Consider the following 11,928-nt stretch of genomic DNA (forward strand, 5'->3'; position numbering starts at 1 on the left):
GAATCAGTCGACATTCCACAAACACCCTAGGGTGCAGACAGCAGAACACCTCCATTTAAGTCAACGAGTCTCTGACTTAAGACCCTAAGCAGTTCACCGTTTATGGGTCTGACTTCTCGTGCAATCACTCTTTAAAATATATCCCTGGTCAGAAGGAGCGGGTAGTGCTGCAGAGAGGAGGGGGTGAAGGTGGTTCAAAGGTGAATGAGGGAACACAGAGACTCCTGTTCAGTCTCGCTTGCTCCATCCCACTAACACACAGCATTTTGTTGCGTGGTAAACCATGTCATGTGGGAGAGCGGCCTACCCAAATTCCAGGCCCCAGTTCAAAATTAACCCCATTCTTAAAGACGGAGCCAAATCACCAACTGATTCAAACTCAACATGACTTCTGAATGGAGGACCCAACAGAGACCTCGGAACGGGAGACAGAACTCTGCTACTTGGGTTAAAGTTCACCCAGCCCCTCACTGGGGTAACAGGACTTCCAGCCACGGTCCACACCAGCAGTGGATACAGCCAGATGCCTGACCATACCAGGAGTGGGTACAGCCAGACTACTGACCACTCCAGGGGTCAGTATAGTCTGCCCACTGCCCAAACCAGGAATGGCTACAGTCAGACCACTGACTACATCAGGAGTGCGTACAGTCCACACAGCTGGAAAGCATCAAGTTGGATAAGTCACCAGGACCGGGTGGGATGTACCCCAGGCTACTGTGGGAAGCGAGGGAGGAGATTGCTGAGCCTCGGGCGATGATCTTTTTATCATCAATGAGGACAGGAGAGGTTCCGGAGGATTGGAGGGTTGCGGATGTTGTTCCCTTATTCAAGAAAGGGAGTAGAGATAGCCCAGGAAATTATAGACCAGTGAGTCTTACTTCAGTTGTTGATAAGTTGATGGAGAAGATCCTGATAGGCAGGATTTATGAATATTTGGAGAGGCATATATGATTAGGAATAGTCAGCATGGCTTTGTCAAGGGCAGGTCATGCCTTAAGAGCCTGAATGAATTTTTTGAGGATATGACTAAGCACATTGATGAAGGCAGAGCAGTAGATGTAGTGTATATGGATTTCAGCAAGGCATTTGATAAGGTACCCCATGCAAGGCTTATTGAGAAAGTAAAGAGACATGGGATCCATGTGGAAATTGCTTTGTGGATCCAGAACTGGCTTGCCCACAGAAGGCAAAGAGTGGTTGTAGACGGGTCATATTCTGGATGGAGGTCGGTCACCAGCGGAGTGCCTTGGGGATCTGTTCTGGGACCCTTACTCTCCGTGATTTTTATAAATGATCTGGATGAGGAAGTGGAGGGATGGGTTAGCAAGTTTGCTGATGACACAAAGGTTGGGGGTGTTGTGGATAATGTGGAGGGCTGTCAGAGGTTACAGTGGGACATTGATAGGATGCAACTCTGAGCTGAGAAGTGGCAGATGGAGTTCAACCCAGATAAGTGTGAAGTGGTTCATTTTGGTAGGTCAAATATGATGGCAGAATATAGTATTAATGGTAAGACTCTTGGCAGTGTGGAGGATCAGAGGGATCTTGGGGTCCGAGTCCATAGGACGCTCAAAGCAGCTGCGCAGGTTGATTTTGTGGTTAAGAAGGCGTACGGTGTATTGGCTTATATCAATCGTGGAATTGAATTTAGGAGCTGAGAGGTAATGTTACAGCTATATAGGACCCTGGTCAGACCCCACTTGGAGTACTGTGCTCAGTTCTGGTTGCAGAAACGATAGGGTCTTTTAAGAGACTCCTGGATAGCTACATGGAGCTTAGAAAAATAGAGGGCTATAGGTAAGCTTAGGTAGTTCTAAGGTAAGGACATGTTCGGCACAGCTTTGTGGGCCAAAGGGCCTGTATTGTGCTGTAGGTTTTCTATGTTTCTTTGTTTCTATGAGTTCACTTTGAAATTTGAGGAGAAACTAAATTCAATGTGTTGGTATTTCAATGGAATAAAGGAAATTACAATGGCATGAGAGGGGAACTAGCTAAGGTTGATTGGAAAAGGACATTAGCAGGAAGGACAGCAGAGCAGCAATGGCTGGAGATTCTGCGAAAAATGAGGGAAGTACAAGACAGATATGTTCCAAATAAGAAGAAAATTTCAAAGGGAAGAAGAATACTACCGTGGCTGACAAGTGAAGTCGGAGCCAAAGTAAAAGAAAAAGAGAGGGCATACAAGGAAACCAGAGCTAGTGGAAAGATGGAGGATTGGGAAGCCTTTAAAAACTTGCAGAATGAAACTAAGAAGGTCATTAGGAAGGAAAAGATGAATTGTGAAATAGCTGATGATTAATATCAAAGAAGATAATAAAAGCTTCTTTAAGTATATAAAGGGTAAAAGAGAGTCAAGGGTTGATATAGGACCAATAGAAAATTACACTGAGGATACTGTAATGAGAGACACAGAGATGGCAGAGGAACTGAATCCATATTTTGCATCAGTCTTCACAGTGGAAGACGTCTGCAGTATACCAGACATTCAAGAGTGTCAGGGAAGTGAAGTATGTGCAGTGAAAATTACGACTGAGAAGGTGCTCAGGAAGCTTAATGGTCTGAGGGTAGATAAATCTCCTGGACCTGATGGAATTGTTATGGTCCGGTCCGGAGCCCGCATTCCAGGTCTTGATCCGATCTGTGGACTCCAGACTCCGGGTATTGTAGCCATCCCTCCTTTCACCCTTAAGCCCAAATCTTGGCTTAAGGAGGCGCACCTGATGCCTATCGGCTGGCAGGTGTATATAAGGGGCTCTGGGACGGAGTTTGGTTGATTGCTGTCTATCCTGTTTTGACCTGTTTGTGTGGGTTGCCCTATTTATCCTGTTCTGACCTATTCATCATGCTTGCCCTGGCTTGGAATACCCACTGTTAATCAACTAGTTCTGTGAGTCAGTCTTGGAGTCACCCTGACTGAGCGCCCTTCCTTTCCCTTGCCTCTGTTGGGTAAGCAGGCTGGACTCTGCCCTTTCCTACCCCTTGCTTCTGATGGGTTGTGCCCTGCAACCTGCTGAGGCCCCTGTGTTCCTGCCTGGGAGGCTGGGCCCTGCCCAGGAGTTAAGTGGCCTGCCCAGGGGGTATCCTCCTAGCATTCCTTGTCCCATAGACCCATCCTCTAGTCTAGCCAAGATCTGGCCTTGCCATGAACCCCAGGATCACCTTGAATGCCATGTCCCTCATGCATGGCATAGTCTCCCCATCTTGTTCTATCCTTTAGTTGTTCCTGTCCTGCCCCTAGTACTTCAGTGCCTGTGTCCTGCATTTAGGTCTACCCTCCTGTCCCCTTGTGACAGGAATGCACCCTTGGGTTCTGAAGGAAGTAGCTGGAGAGATTGTGGAGGCATTAACAATGATCTTTCAAGAATTGATAAATTCTGGCATTGCAAATGTTACTCTTATTTAAGAAGGGTGGGAGGCAGCAGAAAGGAAACTATAGACCTGTTAGCCTGACATCAGTGGTTGGGAAGTTGTTGGAATCGATCGTTAGGGATGAGATTACAGAGTACCTGGAAGCACATGACAAGTTAGGCCAAAGCCACCCTGGTTTCCTGAGAGGAGAATCCTGCCTGACTAACCTACTGCAATCTTTTTGAGGAAATTTCAAGCAGGACAGACAAAGGAGATGCAGTAGACGTGGTGTACTTGGATTTTCAGAAGGCCTTTGAAAAGGTGCTGACAAGGAGGCTGCTTAGCAAGATAAGAGCCCATAGAATTACAGGGGAGTTACTAGCATGGGTGGAGCATTGGCTGATCAGCAGAAAACCGTGGGAATAAAGGGATCCTATTCTGTCTGGCTGCCAGTTACCAGTGGAGTTCCACAGGGGTCAGTATTGGGACCGCTGCTTTTTACAATGTATGTCAATGATTTGGACTTCGGTATTAATGGATTTGTGGCTAAATTTGCCGATGATACAAAGATAGGTGGAAGAATGGGCAGTGTTGATGAAAGAGCCTGCAGAGAGACTTGGATAGTTGAGGGGCATGGACAAAGAAGTGGCAAATGAAATACAATGTTAGAAAGTCTATGGTCATGCACTTTGATGGAAGAAATAAATTATTATTTAGATGAGGAGAGAATTCAAAATGCAGAGATGCAAAGGGATTTGGGAGTCCTTGTGCAGGAGATCCTAAAGGTTAACCTCCAGGTTGAGATGGTGGTGAAGAAGCTGAAAGCAATGTTGGCATTCATTTCTAGAGGTATAGAATATAACAGCAGGGATGTGATGTTGAGGCTCTATAAGGCACTCGTGAGACCACACTTGGAGTATTGTGTGTAGTTTTGGGCTCCTTATTTTAGAAAGGCTATACTGACATTGGAGAGAGTTCAGAGAAGATTCACGAGAATGATTCCAGAAATGAAAGGGTTACCGTATGAGGAACATCTGGCAGCTCTTGGGCTGTATTCCCTGGAGTACAGGAGAATGAGGGGGATCTCATAGAAACATTCCGAATATTAAAATCCCTGAACAGAGTAGGTATGGCAAAGTTATTTCCCATGGTAGGGGAGTCTAGGACAAGAGGGCAAAACTTCAGGATTGAAAGACATCCATTTAGAACTGAGATGCAGAGAAATTACTTTAGTCAGAGGGTGGTAAATCTGTGGAATTTGTTGTCATGAGCAGCGGTGGAGGCCAAGTCATTGGGTGCATTTAAGGCAGAGATAGATCGGTTCTTGATTAGCCAGGGCATCAAAGGGTATGGGGAGAAGGCAGGGGAGTGGGGATGACTGGAAGAATTGGATCACCCATGATTGAATGGCAGAGCAGACTCGATGGGCTGAATGTCCTACTTCTGCTCCTATATCTTATGGTCTTATGTCCTGGGTGTTGGGGTCCTTAAAGACAGATGCCACTTTTTTGTGTTATTGCCTTTTGAAGACTTGCTGGATGCTAGGCAGGCAAGTGCCCATAATGGAACTGACTGAGTTCACAACTTTTTGCAGCTTGCTTCTATCCCCAAACCAGATGGTGATGCAGCCAGATAGAATGTTTTCCACACTAGATTGCACTGACCATACTGGCAGTGGGTACGTCAGAGTTCCAGTGTTGTCTGACTTTTTTGTTGAGATCACTTTGCTACTCGAACCCAGCAACAGGACTGAGTGTCAGGCTCACTGACAGTGTGTAGACCAGGAATACAGGCACCACAGTGAACAGACGTCTGATCTTTAAGGTGATGATACTCTGGGGAAATAATCGTCACCTGAGACACATTGGAAATGTTACCACACATGATTACCTTATCTAGTTTGGCGGTGTTACCGAAGGACAGTGTGAATGTGATGCTTTAATCCACACTGCCACCTTGTGTGGACAGCATGCTCTGTCCCACAGCTGCTCTCCCTCTCACACGGGTTTTAAGCCATGGGCATGAAGGGATACAGGGAGAAGGCAGGAGTTTGTGGCTGAGAGGAAAATTGGACCAGCCATGATGGAATGGTGGAGCAGACTTGATGGGCCAAGTGGCCTAATTCTGCTCCTATATTTTATCCCCCATCATTAATCAAAGGTCCAAGGACCTCAGCTTGGGAACCCCCAGTCTAACAGGTCGTTTTCACAATGTTTGCGTTTCGCATAGTGCAGTCTGCTCCTCTTGCCTTTCTTCACCTGCACTGCACTTTCTGTGTAACTATAACACCACATTCTGCTTGCTGTGGGGGGATTTTTGGTTCTATCTCAATGTATTAAAGTATGGAACAATCTGGATGGCATGCAGACAAAAGCTTTTCACTATATCTTGGTACTTGAGACAAATATAAACCGATTACCAATTTTATTTTCAGAGCTAAAGCATTCATCTGCTGTGTGACAAGTTAGTGTTACATCTGTGGTGAGACCGCACCTGGAGTATGTGTGCAGTTCTGGTCACCATACTATTGGAAGAATGTGACTAAGTTAGATAGGATGCAGAAAAGATTCAAAGTTCAAAGCAAATTTATTATTAAAGTATGCATATATTACCATATACAACCCCAAGATCCATTTTCTTGCAGGCATTCACAGAAGAACAGAGGTAAAGACACAATAGTATAAAGTATAAAGATTCATGAGGATATTACCAAGACTGGAGGGCTTTACTTATAAGGAAAGACAGTATAGGCTGGGACTGTTTTCGTTGGGGCATAGGAAGCTGAGGAGCTATGAGGGCACTGGAGAGCAACTACTTCGAGCTCATCTGTAGAAACTGCTTAATTTCTACCTTCAGTGTCTCTTTTTTTTTCCTTTTCAAGGTAGATGGGGTTCTGTCAGTGCCCTTTACCTGCAGTTGCATTCAAACTGTGGGTCTTTATTGCAATGGTTCCAGCTCCCGGGGCTCACCGACTGGCCATTTTTTGATATTCCAAGGGTGTGGCTTAGAAGACAAGCATGCCTTTGGAATTACGGGGCTTTGTGGCCCTCAGGACGGACTGATTCTATGCCAGTGTTGCTGACTGAAGTGTGGCGGGAGAGAACAGGTCAGCGGATCAGCTGTCAAGGTCTTAACCTCCCTGACTTCCCCTTTCTGAGGTCCACAATCAATTCCTTGGTCTTACTGACATTGAGTGCAAGGTTGTTGTTGCGACACCACTCTTTCACCTCCTTGAAAGATTCAATCAAGTTAGTAAGGTACAAAGCCATGGTAACTATCCCTAATTGGGCCATTGTTTTCCAAATGTTCATAAATCCTGTCCTTAAGAATCCTCTCCAATAGCTTCTCCACCATTGTTATGTTTCTGTCTGAACAAGTTAACAAGCTTGGTTTGTTATTATATGAGGACACTATGAGATTGGAAAAAGCTAGTGTGTGTGTTAAGTGCCACCGTGTGTGCAAGAGAATACTGTATGTAAGGGGGTCACAATAGGTATATAATTCCACTATTTATATGAAAGTCCAGTATTTATATAGTGTATGAGGCAACTCTTGGAATGTAAGATGTCCGTCCATCCGTCCGTGCATCCCCAGGACACCCCACATACGAACAAAGTCACATAACATTCAGAAGTCTAATGTACAGTCATGCATTCATTCATACGTTCATTCCTACCAACAGCAGGACTAGTTTACTTTCTTGTTCTACTTTTAGTAACTGTTCTGGCTGAGTGGTACCACAACAACAACATGCACTCAATGTCAGCATGACCAAGATGCTGATTATTGACTTCAGGAGAGGGAAACCAGAGGTCCCTAGGGCAGTCCTCATTGGTGGATCAGAGGTGGAGAGGTTGGCAACTTTAAATTCCTCGGTGTTATAATTTCTGAGGATCTGTTCTGGGCCCAGCACACAAGTGCAATTACAAAGAAAGCACGGCAGCACCTCTACTTCCTTAGGATTTGTGAAGATTTGGCATGACCTCTAAGACTTTGACGAACTTCTACAGATGTGTGGTAGAAAGTATACTGACTGGCTGCATCACAGCCTGGTATGGAAAAACCAATGCCCTTGAACAGAAAATCCTACAAAATGTAGTGGATATGGCCCAGTCCATCATGGGTGAAGCTCTCTCCACCACTGAGCACATCTACATGAAGCAGCCTCCATCATCAGGGACCCTCACCACCCAGATCATGCTCTTTTCTCACTGCTGCCATCAGTAAGAAGGTACAGGAGCCCCAGGACCCACACCACCAGGTTCAGGAACAGTTAATGCCCCTCAACCATCAGGTTCTTGAATCAAAGGGGATAACTTCACTCATCCCATCACTGAACTGTTCCCACATCTTAAGCACCCACTTTCAAGGACTGTTCATTCAATGTTCTTGATATTTGGTTAGTTATTTATCATTGTTGTACTTTTATTTTTTTTCTCCGCTCAAGCTGATAAACCTGAGATACGGGTACTGTATAGCCAAGCACACTCATTTCTCAGTTGCTAGGAACTTTCAAACTATTCTAGTGGTGTTTAGTATTTTGGCTTTCTGAAGATTTACATAGATATTACTGTGTAGCCCTAATTGTGTAATGCTATTGTGTAGTGAGTTTGGGATGATACCAGTTGTAGATATTACTGTTGGGACAATATATACCCTCTTCATGTTCCATAGTCTTTCAATTTCCTCTTTTAATTCAGCATATTTCTGGTGTTTTTCATTTATTGATTTCTGTAAGTTATGCATGTTTGGATTGGCTATGTCTATTAAGTAAGTTGTTTATCCTGAAATATTATATCTGGACTGTTAATATGGATTGTCCTATCTGTAGTAAAGGATTGGTTGTAACTTAACTTGTAGGACTCTGACTCTAAAACTGGATCAGGCTTGTATTTATAGCAAGGTTTGGTATCTTTTATGAGTTGTATTTTAAAGCAAGATTTTGGTGAATGACATTTGCCACTTGATTGGGTCTGTGGAAGAAATCAGATTGAGTCCTGACAAAGGGTCTCGGCCCAAAACATTGACAGTTCGTTTCCACGGATGCTGCCCAACCTGCTGAGTTCCTCCAGTGTGTTCTACGTGTTGCTTTGACACCGGCATCTGCAATGTACTTTGTGATCAGATTGAGTTAAACTGCTGCAGGGTCCTGTAGTGTGTTGGATTATTTATGGTTTCTCTTGGCATTTTCTGCATTTATCATCTTGAATTTGCTGGTCTTTTGTTATGTATTTTTGACCATTTTTTGACCAACTACCTGGAACCCCTGTTTCTGGGAAGAGGTCTCCAACTCCAAGCCAGACACTCAACACTTCCTTGTTGACATCTAGCTTGCTCAGATCGTGGGTATGTCTTCCATAGAGGGTTGTGCTCTTCCATTGATTAACTTTTCCTTCAATAGAATCAGGTTTATTATCACCAGCATGTGGTGTGAAATTTGTTAACTTAGCAGCAGCAGTTCAATGCAATACATAATCTAGCAGAGAAAAAATAAATAAATTTTTTTTTAAAATAAATAAAGAAGTAAATCAATTATGTATATTGAATAGATTTTTTTTAAGTGCAAAACAGAAATACTGTATATATTTTAAAAAGTGAGGTAGTGTCCAAAGTTTCAATGTCCATTTAGGAATCGGATGGCAGAGGGGAAGAAGTTGTTCCTGAATCACTGAGTGTGTGCCTTCAGGCTTCTGTACCTCCTACCTGATGGTAACAGTGAGAAAAGGGCATGCCCTGGGTGCCGGAGGTCCTTAATAATGGACACTACCTTTCTGAGACACCGCTGCCTGAAGATGTCCTGGGTACTTTGTAGGCTAGTACCCAAGATAGAGCTGACTAAATTTACAACCCTCTGCAAGTCCTCTGCAGTAGCCCCTCCATACCAGACAGTGATGCAGCCTGTCAGAATGCTGTCCACAGTACAACTATAGAAGTTTTTGTGTGTATTTGTTGACATGCCAAATCTCTTCAAACTCCTAATGAAGTAGAGCCACTGTCTTGTCTTCTTTAATTGCATCGATATGTTGGGACCAGGTTAGATCCTCAGAGACCTTGACACCCAGGAACTTGAAACTGCTCACTCTCTCCACTTCTGATCCCTCTATGAGGATTGGTATGTGTTCCTTCGTCTTACCCTTCCTGAAGTCCACAATCAGCTCTTTCGTCTTACGGACATTGAGTGCCAGGTTGTTGCTGCGGCACCACTCCACTAGTTGGCATATCTCACTCCTGTACGTCCTCTCGTCACCACCTGAGATTCTATCAACAATGGTTGTATGGTCAGCAAATTTATAGATGGTATTTGAGCTATGCCTAGCCACACAACCATGTGTATATAGAGAGTAGAGCAGTGGGCTAAGCACACGCCCCTGAAGTGTGCCAGTGTTGATCGTCAGCAAGGAGAATATGTTATCACCAATCCACACAGATTGTGGTCTTCCGGTTAGGAAGTCGAGGATCCAATTGCAAGGGAGGTACAAAGGCCCAGGTTCAGCAACTTCTCAATCAGGATTGTGGGAATGATGGTATTAAATATTGAATTATAGTCGATGAACAGCATCCTGACATAGGTATTTGTGTTGTCCAGGTGGTCTAAAGCCGTGTGGAGAGCCATTGAGATTGCGTCTGCTGTTGACTTATTGTGACAATAGGCAAATTGCAATGCAGAGTTCAGTCTAGTCATGACCAACCTCTCAAAGCATTTCATCACTGTCAATGTGAGTGCTACTGGGCAATAGTCATTAAGGCAGCCCATATTATTATTCTTAGGCTCTGGTATAATTGTTGCCTTTTTGAAGCAAGTGAGAACTTCCACCTGTAGTAGTGAGAGGTTGAAAATGTCCTTGAGTACTCCCGCTAGTTGGTTGGCACAGGTTTTCAGAGCCTTACCCGGTACTCCATCAGGACCTTCCACCTTGTGAGGGTTCACTCTCTTTAAAGACAGCCTAATATCGGCCTCTGAGACGGAGATCACAGGGTCATCAGGTGCAGCAGGGATCTTCCCAGCTGTAGTTGTATTCTCCCTTTCAAAGTGGGCATAGAAGACATTGAGTTCATCTGGTAGTGAAGCATCGCTGCCATTCATGCTATTGGGTTTGCTTCATAGGAAGTCATGTCTTGCAAACCCTGCCAGAGTTGCCGTGCATCCGATGTCACCTCCAACCTCGCTCAAAATTGTCTTTTCACTCTTGAAATAGCCCTCTGCAAGTCATACCTGGTTTTATTGTATAGGCCTGGGTCGCCAGACTTGAATGCCACAGATCTAGCCTTCAGCAGACGACGTACCTCCTGGTTCATCCACGGCGTTTGGTTTGGGAATGTGCAGCAAGTTTTCGGAGGCACACACTCATCCACACAGGTTTTAATGAAGTCGGTAACAACTGCAGCATACTCATCCAGGTTTGAAGATGAATCCCGGAATACAGTCCAGCCCACTGATTCAAAGCAGTCCTGTAGGCACTCCTGTGCTTCCCTTGTCCATACCTTCTTGGTCTTCACTACTGGTGCTGCAGACTTCAGTCTCTGCCTAGACTCAGGGAGTAGAAGTACAGCCAGGTGATCAGACTTCCCGAAGTGAGGGCATGGAATAGCACAGTAGGTATTCTTGATGGTGGTGTAGCAATGGGCCAGTGTGTTGTCTCCTCTGGTATTGCAAGTGATCTGTTGATGGTAGTTGCTTAGTGAATTTTTCAGACTGGCCTGGTTAAAATCTCCCAAAACAATGGTGAGGGCGTTAGGGTGAGCTGTTGCTCAGATCTAAAGCCTGCTTGACATTGGCCTGAGGTGGAATGTAAACTGCTACCAAAATGACCCCGGAGAACTCCCGTGGTAGGTAAAAAGTACAGCGCTTTACTGCTAGATATTCCAGGTCTGGTGAGCAGAATTAGGACAGCACTGATAGATTTGTGCACCAAGAAGAGTTGATCATGAGGCATTCTCCTCCACCTCTGCTTCTGAGAGACTCTATAGATCTATGCTGACAGTGTACAGTAAACCTGTCGATCTGAAGCGCTGCATCTGGTACGGAAGGGGTTAACTAAGATTCTGTGAAACAAGGGACCCACGCGGTCCTAATGTCCCTCTGATCTAGCACCCTAGCTCTGAGATCATCGATTTTATTCACGAGAGACTGCAAGTTCGCCAACAAGATAGTCAGTATAGGGAGTTTGAAACCCCGTTTCCTTAAACGCACTTGTGACCCCGATCTACACCTGCGTTTCTTCCGAGGTGTCCTCCGCGGGCGCTTCCGACCACAGACTGTGTTGTTTCCGTCGGTTTTAAGCAGCGATAGTTCGTTTAAACGCATTAAGGCATCTTTGTTGACTGCACTGACCTTGGAAGCAGTTGTGCTTTTTAGCTGTATCAGGCTGAAACGGGAATACTTAATCGCATCCATTGAGAGTACCACTGCTACCTGAGTCGCACCTAGGTGCCCTGGAAGTATAGTGATAATGTCTTCATTTTACTGTGCAGTGTTTTCATTAAGTTTCATGGTGTCTACTTATCAGAATTGCATATGCTTGAATAGTGCTGAATCAAAATCATGTTTTCATTAATGAAAATATATCCTTATAAGTT

Source organism: Hemitrygon akajei, chromosome 18 (genome assembly GCF_048418815.1).
Source record: "Hemitrygon akajei chromosome 18, sHemAka1.3, whole genome shotgun sequence".
Classification (NCBI taxonomy): domain Eukaryota; kingdom Metazoa; phylum Chordata; class Chondrichthyes; order Myliobatiformes; family Dasyatidae; genus Hemitrygon; species Hemitrygon akajei.